Here is a 27,921-nt window from a genome sequence, read left to right on the forward strand (position 1 = left end):
ATTTAGATGTTCATTATTTTGAAGCTGATCGATAAAGTAGCATGGGATTGGGTAATATAAATAACAGTCATGCATATGAACAAAACTATAGATCTATAATTAACACACTTTGTTGTTGTTAATGATAAGTGTGGAAACAAGGCTCAGAAAGGTACGTGTGCGCTGCAGACACCCACATCAATGTGAACAATTACACTGTTGAATCACAGCGTGGGCAACTCGGCCTGCTATTCCTATGAAGAGTGGCAAGGAAGTAGCAGTTCTTCCCTACTAAGTGCAATATGTGGTGTGAAGGAACAAAAGTGCTGAATACATCAAAACATTTCTTTTGTCACAATAAAAAAACTTTTGAGAATCATAAAAGTGAAACACTCAGTTGACTTTTAAATCACAATTACAATGAATTTCAAACGGTACAGTGTAAGTTGAGAACACCCAGTCAATAATTAATGAAACACAAGTGCAAAAAAAAAATACAGAAAATGGGATCAATCAATTGATTGCATTTTCTGTATTTTTGTATGCACCATTTGAAATTCATTGTAATTGTGATTTTAAAGTCGATTGATTTTTTCAACTGCTCTGATTATATTATAAACCACTATTATTAATTTTACCCTTTAGGTCGTCTGCATTCACCTAATTTCAACAAATCACATTTACTGGATCCAGGCTTACCCTATTTCATTGTGTTTTGTCCTTTGTCAATAGTCCCCCATTCCCCTGAGCAGACCCATTATTTGATATATATCTACACTACTCTGGTTCTGAGGGCTATAGGGTTGACCCCGTCTATTGATACTAATTGCTTTCAGCCCAAAGGTTTGCCCTCAAGAGAGGAGGAATACAGCAGTAGGGTACTGCTTGATGACTCCTATACAGTGAATATCTTCCAGCACTCCATTCCCAGTGCAAAAGTGTGGGAGCAGAACTGCATGCCAACATTTAGGACACTTCACAATTCAGATCAGGCCAAAAAAGGAATAAGAATTTGTAAGTAACTGAGACCACTGAATAACTAAGATCTAGATCAGAGAAAAGTTTAAGTGTTTTCTTACAAATAAAATCTCAAAAATCAATTGGTACAGAATAAATACTATGAAGTCTCAAATTCAAAAAGATTGAAAAGTAGTCAAAAGCACAAATAATCTAAGTCCCAAATGAGCAACAAAATCATTCAGAAATAATAAATAATAATAATAAAAGAGTTTGTAAAGCGCCTGGTTACACTAACTAGTGTGGCCCTGCGCTGCGGCCTAGTGGAGCAACATGAAAGGCGATAAGAGGCAAGGAGAGACAAGAAGAAGAGCGCTATAGCTGGAAGAGCCAAGTCTTCAGTTTTTTACGGAACTTGTTTACGGATTGTTCCATCTGTAGCTCAAAGGGAAGTGCGTTCCACTGTTTAGCTGCTAGGTAGCGGAAGGATCGGCCCCCCATTCTTATTCTTTTTATAGCTGGGACTTGAACCAGCCCCGAGCCCCAAGAGCATAAGGCCCTGGTAGGAGTATAGGGGGACAGTAGGTTATGAAGGTAAATAGGATTCTTTCCTTAACTGGGAGACAATGTAGAGTGGTTCGAGCATTTTTGGCTGAGGCTCTCCTAGGGAGCATCAGGACTAGGCGGGCAGCCGCGTTCTGACTATATTGTAGTCTCTGAACGCTCTTGCTGCTGGCACCTAAGTAGAGAGCATTCCCATAGTCCATTCGAGAGGTGACAAGTGCGTGGACTAGGGTTTTTCTGGCAGATACTGGAAGCATGTCTAGGACCTTCTGGAGGCCTTTATTATGCTGAAGCACTTACCGGCAACTGCCCTGAAGTGGTGGTCAAAAGAGAGCTTGGAGTCCAACCACATCCCCAGGTTCTTTACCTGCTCCTTAGGGGAGGGGGTGGTGCCCAAGATCTTTGGCCACCATCTGGGAGACCATAACGTGGTAGCCTTACCCACAATTAGTACCTCGGTCTTGTCGCCGTTTAACTTTAAGCAGTTGTTAGCCATCCAGACAGTAAGTTGTTGTAGGCACGCGGAAAAGTTAGCGGCATCTTCCTCCTGAGATTGGGACAGAGATACTACAAGCTGCATGTCATCTGCATATGACACGACACTGACACCGTATTTTTCGATGTTTTTGGACAGGGGGGCCATATACAGATTGAAAAGCGTCGGGCTTAGTGTAGAGCCCTGGGGAACCCTCTGCCTCAGCCTGATGTTCTTGGAATAGTACGGCCCTTGGGATACTTGAAAGCTCCTGTCCTGGAGGAAGGAGCTTAACCATTTCAGTGCCAAGGTGGCTAGTCCACTTTCCTTAAGACGCTGCAGGAGAATGGGATGGGCCACGGTATCAAACGCGGCGCTAAGGTCTAACAGGATCAGCGCCACCGTCTGTCCTACATTGACTTGTCTGCGGATGATTTCAGTGGTAAAAAGTAGCGGCGACTCTGTGGAGTATGTAGCCCGAAAGCCCGATTCCGTGGGTTGTAGTAGGTTGGCCTGGTTCATGTGCCGTATTAGTTGATTATTGACCGTTTTTTCCGCAATTTTGGCAACGAAAGGTAAGAGTGAAATCGGTCGTAGATTCTCCAACTGGCTGCAACTGATCCCCATTTTTTTTTTTAATGGGCACAACCACTGCCTCTTTCCACCTGTGGGGAACTACGCCTGTAGTAAAAGAAAGTCTAATGAGGTGCCTAAAGTAGGGAGCCAGAATGTCCATACTCTCCTTCATATTTCTTGGTTTCATAGGATCTTGTGGGGAACTTGACTTGATGCTCAAAGCTAAGGCTTGGAGGTCGACCAAGGACGGAAGGTTAAAGCTTGATAGGCAGGAAGCCTCCTTAATGTTACAAGCTCCCAACCTATCGGACCTCCCATTATGTGCCTCCTCCGGGAAAGTTGAGTATATTCTCTCTACCTTATCGGAGAAATAATCAGCTATCAGGTTGCATGACTCGACTGAACCATTACTGGGGGGAGAAGTTCTGTCAAGAGACGATAATTCTTTAAAGGTCATAAACAACTCTCTAGAAGAGTTCTCGGCTAGTTCGATCTTTGTATTGTAGTATGCAGCTCGCGTCTTCCTTATTAAAGAATGATAGTGCTTGAGACTGCTCTTATAAGTGGCCTTTCAATTTTCAGAAAAATCTACTCTCCACCTACGTCCCAGACGTTTACAGGATGATTTTGCGGTCTTCAGCTCTTCGTTGAACCAGGGTGCGGATCTACCCTGTCTCCTAGGAGCACTGGAGGACCAAGGCGCCACCTTGTCAAGTGCCTCATTAATACTTTGATCCAAGGCACTGCAGATTCTACATCACTCCCCCCTGGTGGTCCCCCCTGTGTCAAGCAACATCCTTGGTAGAAAAGGAAAGTCTTCTAAAATCTATCTGTCAGAATTATATATAAAATGGACATCATTTGTGATGGAATTTCAAAGTATTGTGGCTCACCCCCAAATGAAGAGGTTCTTACACAAAGTTCCTGCTTAAAACATTTGAAATATAATAGAATAATGGTGGGATGATCATAAGTAACAACTCTTTTGGGAAATCAGAGAAATAAATATCACTTCTAAATACATAAACACTAACCATTTTTCAGAAAGCATTAAGCATCTTCTGTGTTATTGCCATCCCTCCGGAGATGTCCAAAATTAAATGAAACATTTCAACACTGATGCTTTATACCAATGAATAAGACTAGGCCCATCAATGGAACCACAGCAGAAGGACCTTGAAATCTGTTTAAATTAGGAACATTAGGAAGTTCATTCAAAGCACACCCCCCAGTAAAGATCCATCGCATCAGTTTGTCTTAGGATCTGCAGAGCCTGTGCGCAAGGAAAATGCACAGGGGGCGGGATGGGTGGAGGAAGAGCACGAGTTAATGGCAAAAGCTGCATCAAAACAACATTCATGCTAGCCAATATGCCATTTTTATAAAAATGTGTTACAACTAAATTACATTAATAAACACACTTCTATTCATCATATTAATCTTCGTTCAACTGTAAAAATGTTAATTCAGTGTTTGATATTGGAGCCATCATAAAATCATTATTCAGCATTATTATTTATTTCCCAAAAATATAAACAAGGGAAAAATGCTACCACAAAAGAATCCCATCACTGTGACCTTTCATCATAGATGCCTCCTCAGGTCTTTAGAATACCAATTAGAGTCTCCTCTCTTCAGCAGTGCCTTCTCTATGGTAGATGATTCCAGTAGTATGACCATCCTCCACTAATGCCTGCTCAGATCTTGGAGAGTCCAGGGCATCTTAAATCGCCTAACAGTAGCTTCCCAGAGCCATAAGGCATCCATGTCAAGAAGCTTGATTTTACATGTTCTTTACCTTTTCCATATTCCACTTAAAATCCGTGCATGTTTTCCTATTTACCTATGTTTATAAAGCTTGAAAGGTTTTTGTTACTTGTACACGTGCAAGTTGGGTTGGGTCTGCACTAGGGTCTCAAGAGCATACCTGTTCCTCCACAGCCTTTTATCTACAGTTATGGAACTGACACCAGGACCTCTGCAAAAAATCTTACTAAACATTTTTTCAATACTCGATGACTCGAAACCACAGCATTTCAATGTTTTGTTTTCATAGTATTTCGAATTGTTGAAAGATTGCCAATCTCAGACTTTACCCATATTCCTTTCCTCTCATTTCAACTTATTGAATATGATCGTCAACCACTCACTTACAATTTTAGGATAATTTCCTCTTTAGACACGTTTACCATTTACAAATAGAGAAGGTAGAGCAGGTGATAAGATGGGGAGACCAAAGAGGGTCGAGGGGGGTCCCTCTCAGTAGTCTTACCTGGAAAGACCTGGAACATTTAGGAGCTCATTTACGAGAGCCATGCATCACTTTTGGACCACTTAAAGTGGTACTTGCATGACACAGGGCTCTCATTTCGATTTATGAAGCAATACAATGCCACCCTGCGTGTCTTTGAGTGGCCTCATAAATCACGAGCAAGGGGACGCATCACAAATCGCTGTATCACCTTACTCTGTGCCCTGGAGGTGTTCCATGGATGTTGTGGTGGGATTTCCCACGCAACACCCATGGAATTTGACTCTGCCCAAGATTTACAAAGTGATATAAACCTGAGGAAGCACCAAATCTGTACACCTCCCGAGGTGAGGCCTAACGATGAGAAATATGTTTACTGCTCCTTGTTTTTTCCAAATTCCATGTGTCCTACATTCTGTAGAACATATTGAATGAGGAAAACACCTCTTAGGATTGTTTTTGGGCAGGAAGGTGCTCCTTCCTGCAGTACAACAATACTGCCTGCAAAGTAGGCGTCCTTGCACCTTTGCACATGCTTATTAATTGGAGAGACAGCTGAAATATTTTCAATATGGATTGCAGACAAGTTTGAGTTAGAAACATCTCTACTTTATTAAAAAAATAAATGTGTGCTGCTTAGCGAGGCAGCGGGGGACTAGAGAAGGGGACTAAAGTGAACACCCTGGAGGTCAGATTTTAGGGTAGACACATAGCTCCTGCAGTGCACACTCTGCTAACATAATAGATGTCCTGCAGAAAAATCGTTTCACGTGGATCAGAAAGAATGCAGCAGATCTGTCCTTAAAGATTTCAATCTTAACTAGCCCCAACACATTAAGATGAAGTCAAAAAGCATGAATTGGGTTACAGTGCAATTAGCCTACTGGATATTACATCTTAGAACTGAAAATAAATTGTCATTCATTTCACCAGAGTCACGGTGAAAGGAGCCAGCGCGTTATTAATTAATGTAAATTATAATGAACGTTCAGCAGCCGTATGCCATGAGGACATTTTACTTAGTGCTCCCTAAATCACAGCAGGGAACTTCACTACATGCTGCTTCCGCTGGTTGAGATAACCTTTTCACATCATTTATATTCCTGGCGACATTTAATGGCGATTCAGCTATTGTTTCCTTTCATGATCAAAAGGGTATGTTGTACAGAATGCCTGATTTCCTTTAAACTCTTCAAGGTTTAAAATTGAGAAACTAAAATATCACATCAAAATGCATATTATAGATATGCATCCATCATCAATATTCATAAATAAATTTAACTCGCTCAAATAACAAAGGAAATTACTGTTTGGCAAAAAAGTGTTTTTTTAAATATAAATCATCACCTACATAGCGCTAAAATGTGAGAAGAGCAAATGAAGAATAAAGGAAAAAGAGGCACTTTTACAAAATGAAGTTAACACAATAAAAAGTGCAGCATTATGCAAATTAGATCTGATTCTTTGAAAAGAAAGGACAGGCAGAGTATGCTGGAATTGTCCAGAGATTGGCCATGAATGCAAACTTGGAACAGCTCGTGAATGAATCAAGTTGTCTTACTAACATGTGCCTTGTCCCTCTTGCACTCAGCTCCTTCGGCCTGAAGGGCACTGTCAGCACTGGGATAATGTCTGTTGGTTGTCGGTTCTTAAGTCATCACACAATTCAATGCCTCTGAGAATGTCAGATGTGCTCTCAGCTAAAGCAGCCATTTTAAGAATGAACAGAATACCACTTGAGCCTGCACTTGTTTGCATATCATAAACAAAATAATTGAAAACCTATACTTATCACCTGCAACCCTGCACCCACATCTTTGATTTGTTCCTCTACGTTGTATCTGATTCCTCATCGAGTCAATGGTTCTTTAACGTCCATTTGAAGCGATTCCACTTAGGTCTGACAAAAATGATCGACATCCCAAATTATCCTCCATCACTTATCTGGTATTATCGCCTGAACCTTGATCTCATATTATCTCTCTTAAAGCTCTGCACCCTCCAACTCCCATCCCAGACTAGCAAAACTGAGGAATAGATCTAGATTACCAAATGCCTGCGGTGCTAGAAGTGTAACAGCGCCAGGAAATCAAAGCTTTGTACCTCTATTTTTCGCTAAGAAGTTTTGCATTATAGAGAAAGTAGCATGACTGCTTATATAATAATCAGTTGCACTTTAAGTGTACAATGTTGAACAAATCTGTAGTTTGGCAGATTTGCCTCACTGGCAATTTTACGTAAAACCTCACAAGTATTTCTACACAATAACTTGTAGGACATTAGAAATTCAGTAGAAGATGAAACTTGAGCACAGGTACTTTTTCACCTCAAGCAACAGCACACCATATTTCAGAATTTCGAATTTGTTTGCGGAGTCATGAATGTGAGGCAACGTTATGTAAATATTACCTCTTAATAAATCAAATTGAAGTAATATAATCATGGTTTACTTTAAATTCAGTGACCAGCTTTAAGTTCCACTAGAATCAAATTGCATCACTGGATTTAACCAAGTTTCGAATTTTGTAATCCCAAACATCTTCTGTATTTTAGTACTATTAGTGTCATTCATCTTCTTTCATGTGCCTTTGGCAATAAATTTCAGGCTCTGTGTACCAATTTCATTTGTTTCATTCCGTGCGTGGGGAAGCCTATGCATAAACAAAAGAAATTTGAAATCCATAACTGGGTTTTAAGGTACCTTCATATCCAAAAACCATGAAGCTCTACACAACTGCACACATTCTCTATCAGTTCTGTAATGTAACTATTGATCTTACACAATGTAGTATTAACTATAAAATATAGATATTTCATGAATTAATCCTGTTCTCCAAGATGACTGATGATCATTGCATATGGGATGTCATAAGTATCATTATTACTCTAGTGTTCAAGTGTTATTCATTGTCTATAACAACATGTCCCCTAGCCAAGGACTAGAACTTAAACTCTGCAGTAATTCTAGTGTTCTATAGTGTTTTAGTGAACTGTTGTTGGACCTGGCCCTCTCTTCAGGTTCACCCCCAAACTTTTTGCCTTCACCTCTCCTGTTTTGCTTAAATCTTTTTTTTTTTGCTATAGGACTTTGTGCACTTTACTACTGTTAACCAGTGCTAATTTGATTGTGCTTCCTCCTTCAAATATGATAAACTTGGTTTACATACAATTGGTACATTTAATTTACTTATTTACTTGGATGCCCCTAGTAAAGTAGAATTACATGGACCCAGGGTATCACCCACTTAAGTAAACTTTTAGAAAATTGGCATTTTCGTGTCCTAACCATTTGGTGCCTGCAGTTTGTGTCCTGGGCCACATAACAAGGTGTAGTTGGCAGTTGGGTTTTGTGAATTCCTCCCAGGCAGTATCACAAAAGGGCGACTGGGTTTTGACAGGATGGGCCACATTGAAGGTGAACGGAGGGGCCGAGCTGTCACCTACCATGCTTGCACTTCAAAGGAGCTGGTTCAGAATACACACAAAGAATTTCACACTAGCCGTTTGTGACTCCAGACATCCTGGGACTAGGGCCGGGTAAGGAATGAAATTCTAGAATCAAATGTGAAGGGAAGTCCAGAAGTTTCTCCCCGTTCAAAGCTGGTACCTGGTATAAATACTGGACTCCTGAGACCCACTCCTCAGTACGCTCCTGGACATGTCTCCAGAAGAAGGACTTCCCTGATGCCAGAGGACTGCCCTGCTGCCTGAGGCCTGCCCTGCTGTCTGAGACGGAAGATTGGACCTGCTCCCTTCATCCCAGGCTACCTGAAATGACTGCAGGGGTCAGGTGACGGACCTGTTCAGAGCTACAGGGATAAAACAAGCTACAGAAGCTTCCCTGCAAATATCCAACTCAATTGCTGCACTAGACCTTCAAATGGACCTGCTTAAACCCTGCTTGCCTCTGCTGGAGTGAGTTCCTGATCCCAAAGAGGTGCCTCCTCAGTCCTGGATCATGGGTGTGGCATCATTTGAGCTCCTCCAGGATAAAAGGAGAAATCCTGAAGTTTTGGGCTCTTTGTGTCAAGGTCTTCCTGGCCCACCAACTGCCAATGCGAAGTTCCCGTGAACCTATGAGAGCTACAACGACCACGAGCGATGACCGGCAACATGTTTCTCCACACTTCTGGTGATAGCATCAACAGCCCGCGATGACCGCCAACATGAAGCTCCAGAAACAACTGTCTGTGAATGCCCAACCCGCTCTTCACACTACAACGATGTCTATCCGCGGTGCTCTCCATGTGGTCTCCTCCACCGTGAACTGGACTCTTTGCGCTAGGCTTTGAAGAGGCAATTTTTCAGCAGAGCAAGCCTGATCCCTGAAACTGACCGACACTCCATCTTTGTTGGCCTGAACTTGTGACTTTCCACTGGTCTAGCATGACCAGATGACCACAAGTGGTGCTTTGTGTTTTAACTAACTCATTTTTACCTCCCAAATTACATAACACCTATGGGTTTTTCATTTATGTTTCATTCTGGTTGGGTTAGCATGGACTACCACTGAAGAATCTTCATCTTAGGTTCTTACTTTATGGCCAGATCATCCCAACAACCATTACATACTCTACTATATATTGCTTTAAATAATAATATAGGCCCAACCCAAGTAACAGATTATTTAATTATTCATAAACCGTGATAGCAGTTACATATTTGGTGATTTGCTTCATCATTCTTATAGTGCTTATTCACTGTCTCCATTAACAGGACATGTAGTGCTGATGTCCCATAGAGAATTATTTATGGTGACAGAATGTCAAATATAAAGAACGTTACATAAGACATTGGCTATTAAAGTATTAAATGAATATAACCTTGTTAAATCATCCAAGAATGTACTGGATAGTAAAACATTGTTTGGTATTGTATAGTTAAGTTGATTTGTGGGCCATCTTATAGGACATCTCACATCCTTAATATTCTAGTGAATGCAATCAATATGCAAGGAAGTCTAGAAGCTCCTTGTTGGACTTGGCCCTTTGTGTATGCTTCCCACAAAAAATTTGCTTCTTCCTCCTATTTTTCCTGACCTGTTTTTGTTGGCTTTAGGACTCTGAGCACTTTACCACTGCTGATCAGTGCTAAAGTGCATATGCTCTCTGTGTAAATTAAGACGATAATTGGTTATCCATGTTTGGCATATTTGACTTACTGGTTAGTCCCTAGTAAAGTGCACTGAGTGTGCCATGGCTTGCAAATCAAATGCTACTAGTGAGCCTGCAGCACTAATTATGCCACCCACATGAGTAGCACTGTAAGTGTTTCTCAGACCTACCAATGTAGTGTCTGCAAGCACAGTTGTGAGCTGCCATGTCGACCTGGCAAGTGTACCCACTGCCAATCCCTAACCTTCCCTTTTCTTGCATGTAAGACACCCCTTAGGTAGGCTCAAGGTATCCCCATGGGCAGGGTGCAGTGTATGGTAAATGTAGGACATGTACTGGTGTGTGTGGCATGTCCTGATAGTGAAATACTGCCAACTTCGTTTTTCACTATTGAAAGGCTGTCTGTCCCAGAGGATAGCATGGGAGGTACTTTGTAACATTTTACATGTATAACTTCTCATTGGGACAAGATGGAGAAATACAGTTTAGGCTGTTTGAGCTCTTAATTTAATAACACATCTTTTAGTAAAGATGGTTTTAAATTGTGAGTTTGAAAATGCCACTTTTAGAAAGTAGCTATTTTTTCGTTTAACCATTCTGTGTGCCTCTGTCTGTTTGTGGATTGACTGTCTGGTTTTGGAGTGACGGGGCTGGGGATGTGCATTCACTGTAGACAGCCACTGGGGGGTTGAGGTGTGCCTGGTCCTTCCTGGATGACTCAGAGCTGAGCTGAATAGACATTGGCTGCATTTAGAGTAGTGGGAAGAGTTTTCCTTAAATCAGAATAGGGCCTGTCTCCCCTCCACAATGCTGTCTCCACCCCCTGTGATCATACTTCACCAGTGAGGACAGAACTGGTTTGGACTGGGCTCAGAGACCCTTGCACAAAGAGGTACAAAGACAAAATGGGGTATAAATATTGGACCTATAGCCCCAGAACTTTAGATTACTTCTGGAATCAAGAGGGACCTTTGACAAGGAGAGGAGCTGGAGAGCTGTGGGGAGGAATCCTGTCCCTTTGCTGTGTGCTAAGGGAGGTTGTACTGCAGTTGCTGCTTCTGCCAAGGAAAGGACATAGGACTAGACTGTGCTGTGTATCCTTCTTGTGAAGTTTCTCCAAGGGCTTGTGTCTGCTTGCCTCCTGTTAAGAAGTCTCAGGGACACAATAGACTTCCTGCAACCCTGCTGGTGCTGCTGGACTCGACCATCTGTGAGTCCTACCCTTGCCTGAGGTGCCACCTTCCAGTTACAGGGCCTCAGAGGTGGGTTTTGCAGCTAATCTCTGCCAGAACCAGCACAAAGCAACGCAAAGCCGTGCAAAACCTCTCAGAAACTACACCGGACTACAAAAAGCCTCGCCGAGTCCCGTCGAACAGCTGCCAGCCTCCCGGAACCAACACTGGGTGACGCAAAGCCTCGCCGAGTACTGCCGGGTAATGCAAATTGTCACCAGGCAGCACCCAACACCGACGCCGGACGGCGCAAATCCTTGCAAAGTGAAGCATCATCTCGGGTGTGTCACGCATTGCACCTGTGCATCAAGTTTTTACATGCATCACCCGCAGATCGGATTTGTTTTGAATTTCGACACTTCACTTCCCCTTGCAGTCCGGATTCGACGCATCACTTCTTCTGCATGCAGCAGAACTGTCGCCTCGCCTCCCCAAGGACTCAGGAACTGAGGCATCACTGTGTTTTCCAACGCTTCTTTACTCTGCGGCTGTTTGGCCTTGTGAACTTTGATGCATCTAAAGGTACTTTGGTGTAAAATCACGCATCCATAATTTTCTATGGACCAAGTTGCTTGAAACCTTTAAAACCATATTTTGAATTATGTATGTTGGATTTTTGTCATTTTGGCCTTGTTTGGTTTAGATACAGATATTTTATTTTTCTAAACTGGTGTGGTGTCCATTGGTGGTGTTTTCACTGTGTTACTGTGTGTTTGGGTACAAATACTTTACAAATTGCCTTTGGGATAAGCCTGTCTGCTCGTGCCAAGCCACCAAGGGATTATGTAAATTGTGTATCCCCCTTACCCTGACTAGAAGCAAGAGTTCCTACTTGGACAAAGGTACCTACCTCTGTCAACTAGAGACCCCCTTCTGTATATCACAACGAAACTATAATATTGTCAATTGTGTGAAGCAATCCGCCATCGCTAGCCATACAGACAAGGTCCAGTGCCATTTATCATACCCTTATAAATATCGGTTCATAGCTACAGTGTCTGAATATATGATTAGATCACTTGGGAACCCAATTCAATTTGTCATCAAGAAATAATGCATGGGTTTAAAATACTCCATATAAGAGGAGTTAAGAGAAGTTAGTAAGCAAATAATGGAAATATGAATGGAAATGTATTTCCCAGGGTACTACTGCACAGTGATGGAACAGTGCCAAAAAACTATTCTTTTGAAAGATATCAAGATTTCAGATTTCAACTTTGAATCATAGCATAAGGCAGTAAAGACAATTATGAAAAGTTACGTTTCACATTTTCTCAACTTGAAGTAATGTATATTTTTTCCTTTTTCCTTTTTCCTTTTACATTTACCATCATAGACGTTACAGCATCGATAAGGCAGGTCAATCCTGAGAAAAATATTTTGGCTTTATTGACATATTGTATAGGAGATTATGCTTTTCTACATGGAAATAATACAGACAGCATATGATCAAATCTAAGGAAATAAACCATATTTGAGGTAGGAAAATATTGAACTCCGAATATTCTACTGTGTAGCAACATAGGCATATGAAGTACATCCTGACGGTCTGTTTATGTTGACAATGTTATAGAATTCTTTTCAAAGTGGACATTTACGGTGGTTAGAGAGGGAAGATTCATGGTGTCCATTTTAGGAGTATTTGTGTCATATATTGGAGGAGGATGTTTTGAAATGTATGGGCAGTATTTAGTAAGTTGTGCATGTATAAATATTAGGGCAGCCCTAAAATAGATGGTATATAAGGATAGAACAGAAAGAGTAACAAGAGTGGGTATCTACTGATTTAGTGGAGGCACTCCCACATACACCGGGCCATTTACCTAACTATTTATTATTCCTGAAGTTACAATTCTTTAGCTCTTTTTGACTAGTAACATTTTGCAGTGGTCTACCTAAGCAAATTCCTTTGATTTTCAGCTCTGCCCGCGGTACGTGGAGAACTTTGAAAAGCCAAAACTAGGATAAAGCAAGTTGTCAAGGCACAATTCTTCAGCTAGGGGGTCTATTACATAGGTAGTAAAAGTATTCATCATCTTCTGTAAATACCTTACACAGTGCTTGGCTCAGTTGTTCGCCGTCCCAAGCAAGTATAGTACTTCAAATTGTTAAGCAAAACCTTTTGCAGAGCTAAGAGCCTAAGTTGCCTGAGGCACAAAAGATGTGTGGATGTACCGAGGACATTGGGGGAGTAAACAAACTTTCCATGGGAAGGAAAAATTCCAGTGCAAAAATGGCAAAGCTTTTTCAATCAAACTAGGCTGAAAAACACCTCTAAATGTCAAGATTAATCCTAATCATTCAAGATTTAGGCCATACAATGCAGAGGGAGGGAGAAGAAAGGAACATCAGGGCTTAGGTACTTAGCTGGATCACAAATGACTGACAGCGCGCATTCGTGCGTGTAACACTCAAAAGGCCGTAGTAATGGAAATTATGCATTAGGTGGACAGATTGTTTGCCAGCCTAGTTGCAGGCTGTCTGTGTGGAAATCTCTGGGTTGACAGATGTGACAGTAATACAAAGAAACACAAAAGACGTGTACTTACTGAGCAAAGCCATAATGGCCAGGTAACATGAATGAATAATTGTCGAGCCAGCCTTAGTCCTAAAGGCCTATGCAACTGCACGCAGAAACCAAGCATCACCTAAAAAGAAGCGAATCAGCAGGAGGCACACCACACTAGAGGCATGTGCAGCACAAAATAAGCATTTTTTAATGAACATGCTCACAAATGACAGGGAACCCTGCAACCAAAATACCCCTAAAAAGTCTACAATGTTCTAAAACGTGTTTCTCTTGGACACAGTTGAATTGTCACACCGAAACATCTAAATCACATAGAAAGCCCTGTAACATGAGGTCCTAGGTGCAATATGTGAATTAATGAAATACCCAAGATTCACCACTTCATCAAAGCGTGAGCCAAGAGCCAACTCAACGAATTACTCATGGGAAAATTGTATTTCTCACTACAAAAAAAACTTGTTGAATCAAAAGAAATGAACTATATGAGAAAGAAGAAATATAATTTGCTACCGAAAAGTTCTAAGAAGGTCAATTCAATAGACCCAAATGAAACTGTGCAAAAAGAGTGTAAGTCCCAAGGAGCCCTGGCACTGTGATCCTGCTAAAACAGGGACTATGAATGTCAAATCCAGTACTACGGATAACATTTGTTTACCTTTAACAATAACATTTGCAACATTCATGGAGAGAAAGAAGGGTGACTTATTATGCAATTAAACAAAAACCCTTTCTGCCTCTCCAAAAATGTAGACGATAGTAAGAGGGTGGCATTTCCTCGAAAAATTGAAAAAGAGAACGGGATGCATAGTAGATACCCATATGATTACAAAAATAAAAATGAGCGGCTGTTGGGTTTTGACTCCAAAATGAGGAAAGAAAAAAGATAATTTGTATTGCAACCGGGCGAAACAGACAGGGGGAAAACAGTTTTTTTCCAGAAAGGACATTAACCAAGCAGGTTGTTTGCCTGGTGAACGATATTAGAAACTGGTGCAATAGAAACTGGTTGTCAGAATTAGTTTCACCAGATTATTTTTTCGGCAATTCCATAGAGCTTTACTAATATCTGTTCATTGATTCCTGGTGTTGCTGAGTCTGCATACTCAGAGCAGTGTCCCAAAGACCCACCAGACATTTGGCTTGTCTCCAAAGCAGAGGTTGGCTATTTAGATTACAGAGCCTTTTTAGGCTCATGGTGGGATTCATTTGCGGAGAACATACTGCCATGAAGCAAATAGCCAAGTGAGAAGGCTAATACAGCAACTCACAATACTACAGAAGAGATCACTAATCAGTGCTCTGCTTAACGGCTAGAGCGGCCGACTCTGAAGCTGCAGAACCGGGTTCGAGTCTGGCGGGAAGCTCAAGCATCCTGTGATTCAAATCACTTATACTCATCATGCCTCAACATGAAGTGTCCATCTGTAATGCAACTGGTACTCATGTAAAGCTCTCTGTTATCCTCAAGTCGAGTTTGGTCTATGTAAAACTGCAAAATAAAAACAAGAGATTGCTTAATGAATAACAGCGGAGAGCTGTGAGCTCTGTGCCTGGCATGTTAATTTAGAGAGCTATTTTAAAGGGCCCTAATTCCAAACTCCACCACCAATGTTTGCACCAACTGATGTGGGCTGTTGACAAAGCATTACATGAATCTAATAAATTGTAGGAATTTTAGGACACGTGACATTAGCAAAGGTTTGCCAGTCTTCAAAATTAACCAAACTGACTAGACTGTGTCAATAATAGATTTAAATAAGTAGTTTTTAGAAGTAAAATAATGGTCCATTTTTCGTTAACATGAGTGAATGAGTTTATAAAGCACATTAGACTTTTCAGTCTTGAGCAGAAGGCATCATGTGGAGAGCAAGATATACATTGTCTGGAGATTTACATTTAGATTCAGTATTTTGTGTGGAATAGCAGCAATGAAGTTGCCTGAAGGTAAAACATTGCAGCTACCATTATTAGACTGATAGAAAATTCACTAAATAATCATTTACATGCACACTCTAGGCAGAAGTGCACATTTGCTTTCTGTCTCTTGAGGAAAAGCCTTATCTGTTTTATTATCATTCTTACCTTATGTTGATCAACCGCACTTATTCACCCTGAAACGATACAAAAAGGAATCAATGAATCTTATGCATTTGGTTTTCAATTTTATACTCGGCAGAATAATTATAGGGCATCAGAATAGAATGAGGAATAAGCACTCAGAACCTCTTGCTTTATTCTTAAATTCTGCAGAATACTAACATTGAACTACCGGTATTTTCTGACCAGGGTTTTTTTTGAGTTTGCAATTTCACTCATTTGCACACACATTTAAACTAAACACATATTCTATTCCTTTCTTCTCCCATTAATTAGAGTAAACAGGAGTACAGGAATAGTAGTTCTACTAGAAGTGTTAGAAGTAGAGATTGTGGAAGCGAAACTCAATACAAAAATAAAAAGGGCCAAAGTGTGTATGTGTCTGTGTGTGCATTTATATATTCACTGAAAAAAAAAGGTTAAATGGATGTTATAATTAGGTGAAAATGTCACATAACATTTTAAACTAAATCCCTGCACTAAATTCAACAGTTACAGTTAACTGAAGTATTCATAACTCACGCCCTTGCCATGCACACTGTTGTCATTTTCATGTCGCCATTTCCGTTTTTATCAGTGATGTTATCAATTATGTCATACAACAGAGCATAAGTGTTGTAATACGTGAGGTCATAAGCAGTGCGTGGCAAGGGTGAAAGTTATAGTTTCTTGAGCTTTTGTTTGTTTCAATTTATTTCAAAGTTTTTTTAATATGTAAGATATTATTACCTTATCTAACAACAACATTGCTTTAACCTTTGTTTTTTTATTGAATTTCTAGATTTTAATGTAATGTAAAGTAACATTTTATTACCACAACTAGCCACCTTCAATACCAGCTCAGGAAAAAATACAAACAGATCATCATGATCATCTTCTGACACAGGCTGCCCAAAATCTTCTAATATGTCATTTATACAATTTGTGTAGGGGAAGTAGTTAGACTCATACTACACAGTGCTTGGAACTAGAATCTTTCCAACCCAAGTTGATAATCTTTTACATGAGACAACACCTAAATTCAACCCAGAAAAAAACAGGCCAGTATTTAATGGCATTTTCCTAGGTACACTACTTGAAAGAGTAGTTGTTGCTCAACTCTCCAATTTTACTAAAGAAGATAACTTGATGCTAGAACAACAATATTGATTCAGCACAGATAGTGTCATATTAGCAGACCTTGTATCCATATTGGACCACGTAAAAGTCACAGTGGTCAAGAATGGATTGACTGACCTACTGCTTCAAGAACTATTTGAGGCATTTTACAATGCGGACCATCGGTCCTACTATACAGACTTCATCATCTCAAAATATGTGAAAACACTCCAGAAGGGATTAATTCATACCTCCAAAACTGACAGAGCTTAATATTCCTACAACATTTAATATTTGCCATTCACACCAATCTAACACTCTTACTGGAACCGATCACTTTGTTCAACTTTTCATGTTACAGCTATGCAGATGGTACATAAATCATTCCAAAAATCGATGGGCCTGAAGACCTATGCAAGTCAAAATTTTACATTGTCTCAGTGCCTTTGGGGCATTGATTGTAATCAACCACTTAAGGCACAGTACCACAAAGAAAGAGATCTGTGGGCAATCTCCCAAACAGGTTGCTTAGATCTTTCAATTTACCCCCTCTCAAAATCCTGAAGTTATTCAAGAACAGAAAGAGAGGCCACTCCTTCTCCTTGCTCGCAGATAAGCTATAGAATGAATTATTATTTTCTATATCAGCCATTTCTACTGAAATCTAGTTTAAAAAGTTGAAAACTTGGCTTTTTCACACTACTTAAGATTATTATGTCTTTTATACTGTCTGCCCTATGTACTTAGTGCCATGAGGCCCTTTCTGGGCAGCGGTGAGGCTATACAAATACTCATTCATTCAATCATGGACATATGCTCCACCATCTATGTTAAGCAATGTGAAAAACTAGGGCTAAACATAGACTTAAATCTATCTATGATTCTTAGTGCCAATGAGGTCACAAGAAGTACCTTCAAAACAATAAAAATATTGAGGCACATCATCCAATAGCTTGGACACCAACAGAAACACAAGCTATCTGCATATGTGTGATCTCCAGTCTCTACTTAGACTTCTTGGAGCCTTGACAGAGGATGGGAAGAACTTTCCAGAACCAGATGTGGGAGTAATATAGGGAATCCCGCCACTTCGAAGACTGGCCCCTGGTATAAATATTGGACCCTCAGAACACATTTTCACTATACTGCTGGGCCTGTGGAAGACTTTAGATGTGCATTGATCCCCGAAGGCGATACGCTTCCCTAAACCTAAAACATGGAACTTAAAAATGTTTCAACATAAACTTACTGGAGAACTGACAGAAGATTCGGACTGACCTGACGATCCACCCAAGGTGCATCTCCGGTTGGCCTGACTTTGCAGTAAGCCACACTATGTTCTTTCCAGCAGCAGAAAATCCTATTCAGCTGGACCTCTCAGTGAGGGTAGCTGTCCTCATGGAGCCATCTTTGGCTACAACTTCCAGCTTCATTCCACTGGAAGTTTTCGACTTCTAAAAAGTAGTCTAAGTTCAAAGGTAAAAATGTTCACTGGGCTCGACGACATGCTCCCCATCGATGGCTACAACCTACTACCTGGAAATCCAGCATTTCCCCAGTCAGAGCATTTTCCTGCCATCATTGACAGCTTAACCGAGGCTTTCTTCAGAAACTCTTTTCCAACAACAACTCTTTCTAGGACACAACATGCTGAATGCCCCATTGAACTCTGCCTTCTCCTGAACAAGACATATTCTAAGTCCAAAAGTAACCAAGACCAGACCCAATCCCCCCTTGTAGCTGACCTGTGCTCCATAGCAGTCAGCCTTAAATTCGACTTTGCCCTGGTCGTGCTCAACCAGATAATCGAAGTTGGTGCTTTGTTCTTTCAGCCACTAGGTTTCACTAAAACATTCATAACTTGGGTTTTACTGATTCAATTTAATTAATTTTGGTGCCACTGTATTTATTAAAATGCTCTCTATTTTCCTAAATTGGTTTGAGATGATTTTAATTGTGTTGTATTTTCACTTTGTACTGTTTGTATGCTGCATAAATACTGCACAGAGGGCCTCTAGGTTAAGCCTGACTGCTTTCAAGCCAAGCTACCAGTGAGATAATTTAGTGACTTTTGTGGTTCACCCTGACAAGGATGTCTCTACCAGTAACCCAATGTCTTATAGTTTCCAATCTACAAGGCGGTCTTCCTGAACATTTCTGAGCCAGAAATATAATCTAAAGGATAAATTATGCAATGTATATATGCAATGTATATTCTGTGATAAGTGGGGGTAGAAGTCTTGCAAAATGCATCAACATTTCTGAAGATCATTTTCTAGCTGTATATTTACTTTAAGGGAGTAAAGGACATTATACAGCTTTTTACCATATGTCAACTATGATTTACCATATGTCAACTATGGGTAGCATGTGATAGCAACTTCTACCTCTGGCCTTCCCTGTGACAACAATGGCATTGCCCTAGCTGACCATGGCCTCATGTTTCATAAATCAGCAGGAAAGCAAAGGTAACTGAGCACTTTTCTTTATCTTGTTTCAGCCCTTGGTCTTCTAGCTACTCAGCAGCAAATACAATGCTGCTGAGGGAATACGAGTGGTTAAATGTGTTAGCCCTGTGGCGTCCTTAGGTGCCAAGGAGTGTGTGATGTCACTTTTCTGGTTCTTGGGATTCTAGTGAATTGACACTAAGGATGCATTGGCAATTATAATGTTGTTTTCAACTGTATGTCTTATGGAGTAAGACAATACCCAAATAGGACCTGTAAATACTCCTGTATTAATTCATCTTTGTTTCCTTAACTGCGTTTAGCACTTCCAAGCTATATCCAGAGGTGGCTAGCCCATAAAGGGAAGAACCCCTCATATCTTACCAGTCATCACTGAAATATGAAAGCTTAGCTACTAGAACGTACATGCACACTGTGCTGGAGCGGGTAGTACAAAATTTTGTATACCCCCCCATTTCTGCATGTTTATATTAATCCGAATAATCTATTAATTGTAATACTATTAATCTGTTTGAAGTGATAACTCACCAATTATATTAACGAAAGAATTACACGTGGGATTTGCGTTTGCATGACTAAATTAACTGTATACTAATATATGTACGCATACTAATGGTAGAAAATTAGAATATTGCATGATATATGTTGCTTTTGTGACGTAATTGTAAGTTGCACCAGATGACATCACTGAGTGAATATAAACGCTTTAAATGTTGCTATCATGCTATCATGCTAGATAATTACTCAAACATTGGGGAATTAGTGAGGGTTTAACATTTTATTAGCCATTTCAATGTTTTAATTACGTTTTGTGTTTGTTTTGCTTAAGTTGACCATCAAGGACACCCTGGGATCTTTGCCAAAATCACGAAACAAAGGACTGTCTTTAAAACCGGAAACAGCAAGTATGATGACTTAACGTAACGGACTATGTGAGAACTTTACCGAATGACCCCAAACCAGCCAATCAGAGCTGTCTAAAACTGGTTTTTGTTACATTTTGACGTCAGTTTCATTATAAAAGAAGGTAGACTAGGGAGTTAATTTGATTCTTTTTTTCTTTTTCCTGACATTATGCTGATGGAGAGGACGGTGACACTGCTGGACAGCTGTTATCCTGAATCTTTGAAAGACTGAACTGATGCCTGACTTTGATGAATTAAAGACTTTTCACGACTTGATTGACTTAGAAGACGACTAATAGCCAGATTAGGTAAATATGATGTTCGGTGATTTGTTTTATGACTTATTGAAATTGAAATTGATTAGATAAACGAAATTATTATTCTAATGAACAAATGTGTTGGGTGATTTATTTAGAAAAATTAGAATAAGATTAAATGTAGATTAAATATTGTATCACCAAATATCCAAAATCAAATAACTGATTATTTGATTAAATGGAGGGAATATCTCGAGGTTCTGAGTTCAATAAAGGTACTTAATGTATGTTCAGGTAAATTAGGTTCTTTATTTGAAAAGGTATTCCTTTCATGTCAGTGTTTGGACAATATATCTCTCCCGGGAGAACGGATCAATGAAGTATGAGTGTTGGTGTTATGGGCCCACCAATGAATGTTGAGTGAATGTGCTAGTGTGATATTTGATCTGTGACGAAGGGAGGATTTAAAATTCCACGCTGCATCAGTTTTTCTGGTAGCAGTATGATGGTTGTTATTGTTTTGGTTTGGTGAATATAGCTTGTAAATTGCTTATTGATTATTGGTTATTGATTGATATTGGTTTATGTATTAACACTCTATGTTGAGTCGCATCGAGTTCTATGTTGTTTGCACAGCTTCTGGGATGTAGGAAGCCGGAAGTTTGTAACGGTTCCGTAGTAGAGCAGAGGTAAGCGCTGTTCTCGGGAAAGACGGAATTGTTGTTGCCCTGTAGGTACACAGGGGAAACGTGTAACGAGTGAAGTTGCACGACGCATTGTCTGGGTTCGATCCGGTGACATTGTCGCGTGTTACCATTAGAAATATCTCCTGTATGAAAGAAGTGTATGGTAGCGAAGGTCACCTGTGAAGTTTTGGTCTTAGGTACCAGGAGTCCAAATGGCATTCCGATAACTCTTATCACTAGAAAGGTAATAGATGCTCCCTAAGCTTGTTAGAAGGGTAAAGTAGAGGGAAGTGCTACTTTATCAACGTATGTCATAATTCTGTTGTAGGACAAACTGTTCGCTGTTTTCGGGAAAAACAGGATTCTGTGTGAATGTACTATATTTTCTCGTGTGAAAGTGCGTGAATGTGAAGGCATTCGGGTTAATTGTGAAACTCTAGTTTTATTTCTCAGGAGCATTGGGTCTCCAACCAAGTGTCTTAAATCTGGAGAAACGGTTAGCTAATGCTTGTTAGAAGGGTAAGGTGGAGGGATGTGCTACTTTATCAACGGAAGTAACGATTCCGTAGTAGAGCAGAGGTAAGCGCTGCTCTCGGGAAAGATGGAATTCTTGTGAGCAAGGTCTATTGCTATTCCTTGGTTAGCGAAGCGGACAATGGTGGTGTTTTTGTGTTGTTACCAACAGAATTGTAAATTTGAAACAAAACTTACCGAATTAATTTTGTAAAAGAGGGGTAAACAGGAGCAGGAGCTGAGGCAGCGGCTGCTGACGTCAGAACGACCGTGCTGGGATTGGCCAGTCAGTCGGAAACATAGAACGCTTCGGATTGGTGCGTTAGTGTACGCCGCGCTAGGAGTGGAGAATCGCAGGGTGACGTAGACGCTCTGGATTGGTGCGTTAGTGTGAGTCGCGTTGGGATTGGAGAATTACAGAGTGACATAGACGTTCCGGATTGGTGCGTTAGTGTGAGGCGCGCTACAATTGGACAAAAAAGTGGTACGGTCAAGAGGAGAAACTAGAGATACACGAAAAGACCGAAAAGATGTATTACGATCCACCCGAAAAGGAAAAGAATTAAAAAGTGGTTTAAAAAGGACAAACCAATTGTAACTAGGGAAGGACAATTACTTCCTCCACCGAAAACCCCCGCATCCTTTATTGTTGCGAAATATGGATCTCACACATGTATTTGGTTAGACAATTGTGTCAAGTATACAGAGAAAGACGGAGTATGGGCTTCTCCTGAACATGGTTTATTTAATTTGGCAGTTTTGAGAAATGTAAGAGAGAAAATGATGAATTTAGAACCAAGACCTAGACGACACAATTTGAAGCATTGACAGAATGGGAAGATGAGATGCATGACCGAGAAAGACAGAGAAGTGGCGGAAGGTATAGATACATGTTTGGTAGGTCATATGGACATGAGAATCATGATGATCGAATGAGAAGGTGGTGGAATGCGAGTATGACTGAGGGTTTGTTTCCCGTAAGAACTGCAGGAGAAAATGAAGGAAGAAGATGTGCAGAAAAGAGACATAATGTGGAATTGAGAGGGTATGGAGTGAATGAATCAGAGGATGATGTTCTTGATAACATGTTTTATAAAAATCCACCCCCATATCGTCCGGAACCAGAAATATTAACACCTAGTGCCCCAATGAAAGAAGCTTTATGAATCATAAAATCGGAACCAGAGTTCCAGGATTTGGGAAAAAACAATTCCATTAGAGAGGTAGACAGGAAGTCCAGAAGTAAAATAAATGGTAAAAATTCAGCGGAATTAGCAAAGACAACCTTAGAATTAACAGAGAAAATAAGAGAATTAACCAAAAATTTGGAAGCTGTAACAGTTCCAGTAACGATAGGTCCAGTAATGCCTATTTTTGATAAACAAAAAGATGGCGAACATTGTTTAACGGTCCCTTATAAAAGCAATATACAGGTTGAACAGCCAAAACCGAGTCAAAATGACAATCCATGGAGACAGACAATAAGTATGATTGAACCGAGTGTTTCAAATAATCCATTTGTAGGCCAGAATTGTGTAGAAAGACATATAACAACAGTGGAGTCATTATTAGAAACACAAAAGGATTCTGGACAAGGTAATGTAGAGAAGTCAGTAGGACCATCTACAGAGGAATTAAGTGAATGGTTGTGAAGCTTGCAAAAGAAAGACAAAGAATCTCAGTCAATAGATGATGCCAAACTACGAATGGTACTGGAAGAGTTAATTCTAGGAACTATCCCTACGGAGAAGTTAAAAACCTACCAGGATGAGGAGTTGCTATTTCTGTGTAACAGCATAACTTGGAGAGCAAAAAGTCTCCATGAAAGATTAGAAGAAGTAGCACATGAAATGGGTATAGATATTGAAAAGGTAAAAGCCCTACAGAAACCATATCGAATTGATTTCACTGAAAAGGACTTTGAAAATATGAACACCACAGGACGAATGAGTCAGATTAAGGAAATAATTAATTTTTTGTTGAGAAAATGGGGAGATGTGGATGGTATCGAAAACGAGATGATGCTTCAGATAAAACCTTTTCAGCTTTCCCTGTTAGAGAAAAAGAGAAGGTAGTAACAGAATGCCCTATGAGAGAAATTCCAGGAGGAGGATATGTACATATCCCATGGACCAGGCAAGATATTTTGTCATTTACAAATGACTTCCCTCGACTACGTGAGAAACCCGTCGAGTGGTATAGACAGGTAGACAGATTTGTGAAATTGTCCAAAGTATTGTGGATTGATTTAAACAGCCTGTTTGACATAATAGTACCAGCAGACCTATGGACAGAGTGTAAAATAATGATAGATTGGCCAACACAGGAATACCCAAGAGATCCAAAAACAGGGGCTCCAGACCCCGAGGTAGTGAAGAAATACGAACAGGTTATTGCCTTTCTGAAGAATAAGATTCCACCTAAAGAGACAGATTGGGTAAAAATTGACAGAACGCATTAGGAAAGCAAAGAGTCAGTACATGCATATTATGAGAGATTGATTTTAGCCTTAAAACAGTTTAGTGGAGATGAAAATCTGAGTGAAAAGGATCTAAGTCATTTTGTATAGAGGTTCGTATATGTTCTTTGTCCAGAAATTAGTGAGATGATAAAACAGCATGCCGTAGATTGGCAGAATAAGAAAATAGACGAAATACTGAGACATGCTAAATATTTCAGTGATGAAATTGAAGCAAAACAGCGAAAATTGAAAGAAAAGGCTATGTGGGCACAAGTAAAGGTAGCAGAGAGACAGGAAGCACAATTAGCAGAATAAGCGAATAGTACAGGATCAAGACAAAAATTCAATCCTGGGAAAGGTAAAGGAAATATAGAGGAAGCTAAGAAGAAATTTCCGTGTCATATTTGCGGTAGGATAGGGCATTGGAAATCTGAGTGTAAATTTCCCACAAGTACTAACGATGAAAATGCATCATTGAATCCACAGGTGCAGAATGAGGTGAGTGGTCAACCGCAGCGACAAAATCCGGTGCCAAAACAGCCTTTTCCACAGAGCAAAAATTCCCAGAGGTATAGTAATGAAACGGGATTCTACAACGGAGAACAGGTAAATAAACCGCCGTGGGCTGACCATCAGCATTATTCCTCCTGGGCTCTGTTGCGGATTGCTAGGACATCACGGACATTGTGGACGCTGTGGGGAGTGTTTTTAACCTTCGAACTCTACAGTCCGGGACTGCGAGGACCAGGCTGCTCGGCGGCCTCATCAGCTGTCTCCTCTTCCCGGCCCCTCCCCCCCGGCAGGTACATAACGCCTCGCGGCCCCCGCTTCGCGGGAGCCACTCGTAGGCTGACCATCAGCATTATTCCTCCTGGGCTCTGTTGCGGATTGCTAGGACATCACGGACATTGTGGACGCTGTGGGGAGTGTTTTTAACCTTCGAACTCTACAGTCCGGGACTGCGAGGACCAGGCTGCTCGGCGGCCTCATCAGCTGTCTCCTCTTCCCGGCCCCTCCCCCCCGGCAGGTACATAACGCCTCGCGGCCCCCGCTTCGCGGGAGCCGCTCGTAGGCTGACCATCAGCATTATTCCTCCTGGGCTCTGTTGCGGATTGCTAGGACATCACGGACATTGTGGACGCTGTGGGGAGTGTTTTTAACCTTCGAACTCTACAGTCCGGGACTGCGAGGACCAGGCTGCTCGGCGGCCTCATCAGCTGTCTCCTCTTCCCGGCCCCTCCCCCCCGGCAGGTACATAACGCCTCGCGGCCCCCGCTTCGCGGGTGCCACTCGTAGGCTGACCATCAGCATTATTCCTCCTGGGCTCTGTTGCGGATTGCTAGGACATCACGGACATTGTGGACGCTGTGGGGAGTGTTTTTAACCTTCGAACTCTACAGTCCGGGACTGCGAGGACCAGGCTGCTCGGCGGCCTCATCAGCTGTCTCCTCTTCCCGGCCCCTCCCCCCCGGCAGGTACATAACGCCTCGCGGCCCCCGCTTCGCGGGTGCCGCTCGTAGGCTGACCATCAGCATTATTCCTCCTGGGCTCTGTTGCGGATTGCTAGGACATCACGGACATTGTGGACGCTGTGGGGAGTGTTTTTAACCTTCGAACTCTACAGTCCGGGACTGTGAGGACCAGGCTGCTCGGCGGCCTCATCAGCTGTCTCCTCTTCCCGGCCCCTCCCCCCCAGCAGGTACATAACGCCTCGCGGCCCCCGCTTCGCGGGCGCCGCTCGTAGGCTGACCATCAGCATTATTCCTCCTGGGCTCTGTTGCGGATTGCTAGGACATCACGGACATTGTGGACGCTGTGGGGAGTGTTTTTAACCTTCGAACTCTACAGTCCGGGACTGCGAGGACCAGGCTGCTCGGCGGCCTCATCAGCTGTCTCCTCTTCCCGGCCCCTCCCCCCCGGCAGGTACATAACGCCTCGCGGCCCCCGCTTCGCGGGAGCCGCTCGTAGGCTGACCATCAGCATTATTCCTCCTGGGCTCTGTTGCGGATTGCTAGGACATCACGGACATTGTGGACGCTGTGGGGAGTGTTTTTAACCTTCGAACTCTACAGTCCGGGACTGCGAGGACCAGGCTGCTCGGCGGCCTCATCAGCTGTCTCCTCTTCCCGGCCCCTCCCCCCCGGCAGGTACATAACGCCTCGCGGCCCCCGCTTCGCGGGAGCCGCTCGTAGGCTGACCATCAGCATTATTCCTCCTGGGCTCTGTTGCGGATTGCTAGGACATCACGGACATTGTGGACGCTGTGGGGAGTGTTTTTAACCTTCGAACTCTACAGTCCGGGACTGCGAGGACCAGGCTGCTCGGCGGCCTCATCAGCTGTCTCCTCTTCCCGGCCCCTCACCCTCAACATCCTCCGCCCATACAGCTGCAAATCCGTTCAACGCGCAAGCGGGACGCGCGCGGGACATAGCCCGGGGCTAAGCCTGGGCAAAGGGTGGGCCCTCTTAGGCCCTCAGAGGCCGAGTGAGGCCGGGCCGGGCTCGGTTATTGATCAGTAGGTTGTGGTAGCGCGTGTACTTGTGTGCGCTTAATGTGTAATAACTAAAATGGCTAATACCCCCATTAGTATCGAAGAGGAGAGGAAGAAAGCTATGTCAGCTGGCCCTTTGGACGCTTATTTTAAAAAGGCGCGAGGAGCGGATGAATTGGATAATAGCTTGGACAAAAGGAGATCAGAGCGTCGTCGCTCAATAGAAAGCTTGAAGCTCAGGTCTTCTGATAACTTGATTTCACAGGCTGCTCCCCGGTCAGTCGACAGTGGTGGCGCAGCATTTGACCCTCTTGCACCACCGCGTGATCCCTGCTTGCAAAAGGAATCTGTTCTTATCTTAGCTTCATCACCCTCAGAGTTGCCCATCCAAGAGAAACTTGCTAGCGTTCATCCCGACCACCCTATAGTCACAAGTAGAAGTGTACAAATACTTGGTAAACAGGTTAAGAAGGTCACTAAGCCATTTAAAGCGGCTAAGTCACTTGGGCCACCCCCCACTAAAAGAAGATGCAAGAAAGGGGGGGTTATAGCTAAACCGAGGTATAATTATTCTGAGTTTGGGAAGCACGTACTGAAAGGTCTAAACTTATCTAATGGGCCAGGAGTAGAACCAACAAACACTCCCAATTCTGCTCCTCCATTGTCACCCGTTGTTTTGGAACCTGATTTGCCCTCTATAACATCAGGCTTCACCCCTGTCGTCCCCTTGTCATCTCCCTCTCCTTCGGTTGTTTGCCAGGATGTCCTGGCCCAGGTGATTAAGTCTTTCATCTCGCCACTAATTGAAGGCTTATTAAGAGTGGAGAAAAAACTTGCGGACCTGGAAGCTATAATAAGCAAAAAAACCAATCCAACAACAGGGCAGGGGAAGGCGGGTGTTGATAGTGGTACTGACGTTACAGTGGTGGTGCCTAATTGCCACCCTCACCTCTCCACTCTACCCCAGGATACGGGAGTGCCGTCTAATTTGTTGTCGGTGTCTCAGTGTGTGCCTGTACCATCGTTAAGTGGGGGTCCTCTGAGTGTGCACATACGAAACGTTAAAGAGGGCGGGGAGATTAATCTTGCCCCAATTACCTTGGGGGAAAATAGGGACTGCCCTAGTAATGGTTTGTCTGCACCTAAGTACGTGCCACAAGTTGATTTGCCTCCCGAAGCTGTACCCCTGGTGGTTGTCTTAACGGGGGTTCCACCTTTACCAGCTGATAAAAGAGAAGGGTTTAGCGAGTTAAAAAACAAAACCATG

At 42.1% G+C, this 27,921-nt stretch overlaps 1 protein-coding gene across 4 annotated transcripts in view; it reads right to left on the reverse strand.

The window, feature by feature from the left end:
• Nucleotides 1–27,921, reverse strand: part of LOC146855301 (synaptotagmin-1) — a 4,118,085-nt gene that overhangs the window by 2,512,716 nt on the left and 1,577,448 nt on the right. For all 4 annotated transcript variants that reach the window (XM_085652999.1, XM_085652997.1, XM_085653000.1 and 1 more), the window contains exon 5: nt 15,761–15,789. The gene's annotated coding sequence lies outside the window, so the exon portion shown is untranslated. The remainder of the gene's footprint in view (nt 1–15,760; nt 15,790–27,921) is intronic.

This window comes from Triturus cristatus, chromosome 4_1 (assembly GCF_964204655.1).
Source record: "Triturus cristatus chromosome 4_1, aTriCri1.1, whole genome shotgun sequence".
In the NCBI taxonomy this organism is placed as follows: domain Eukaryota; kingdom Metazoa; phylum Chordata; class Amphibia; order Caudata; family Salamandridae; genus Triturus; species Triturus cristatus.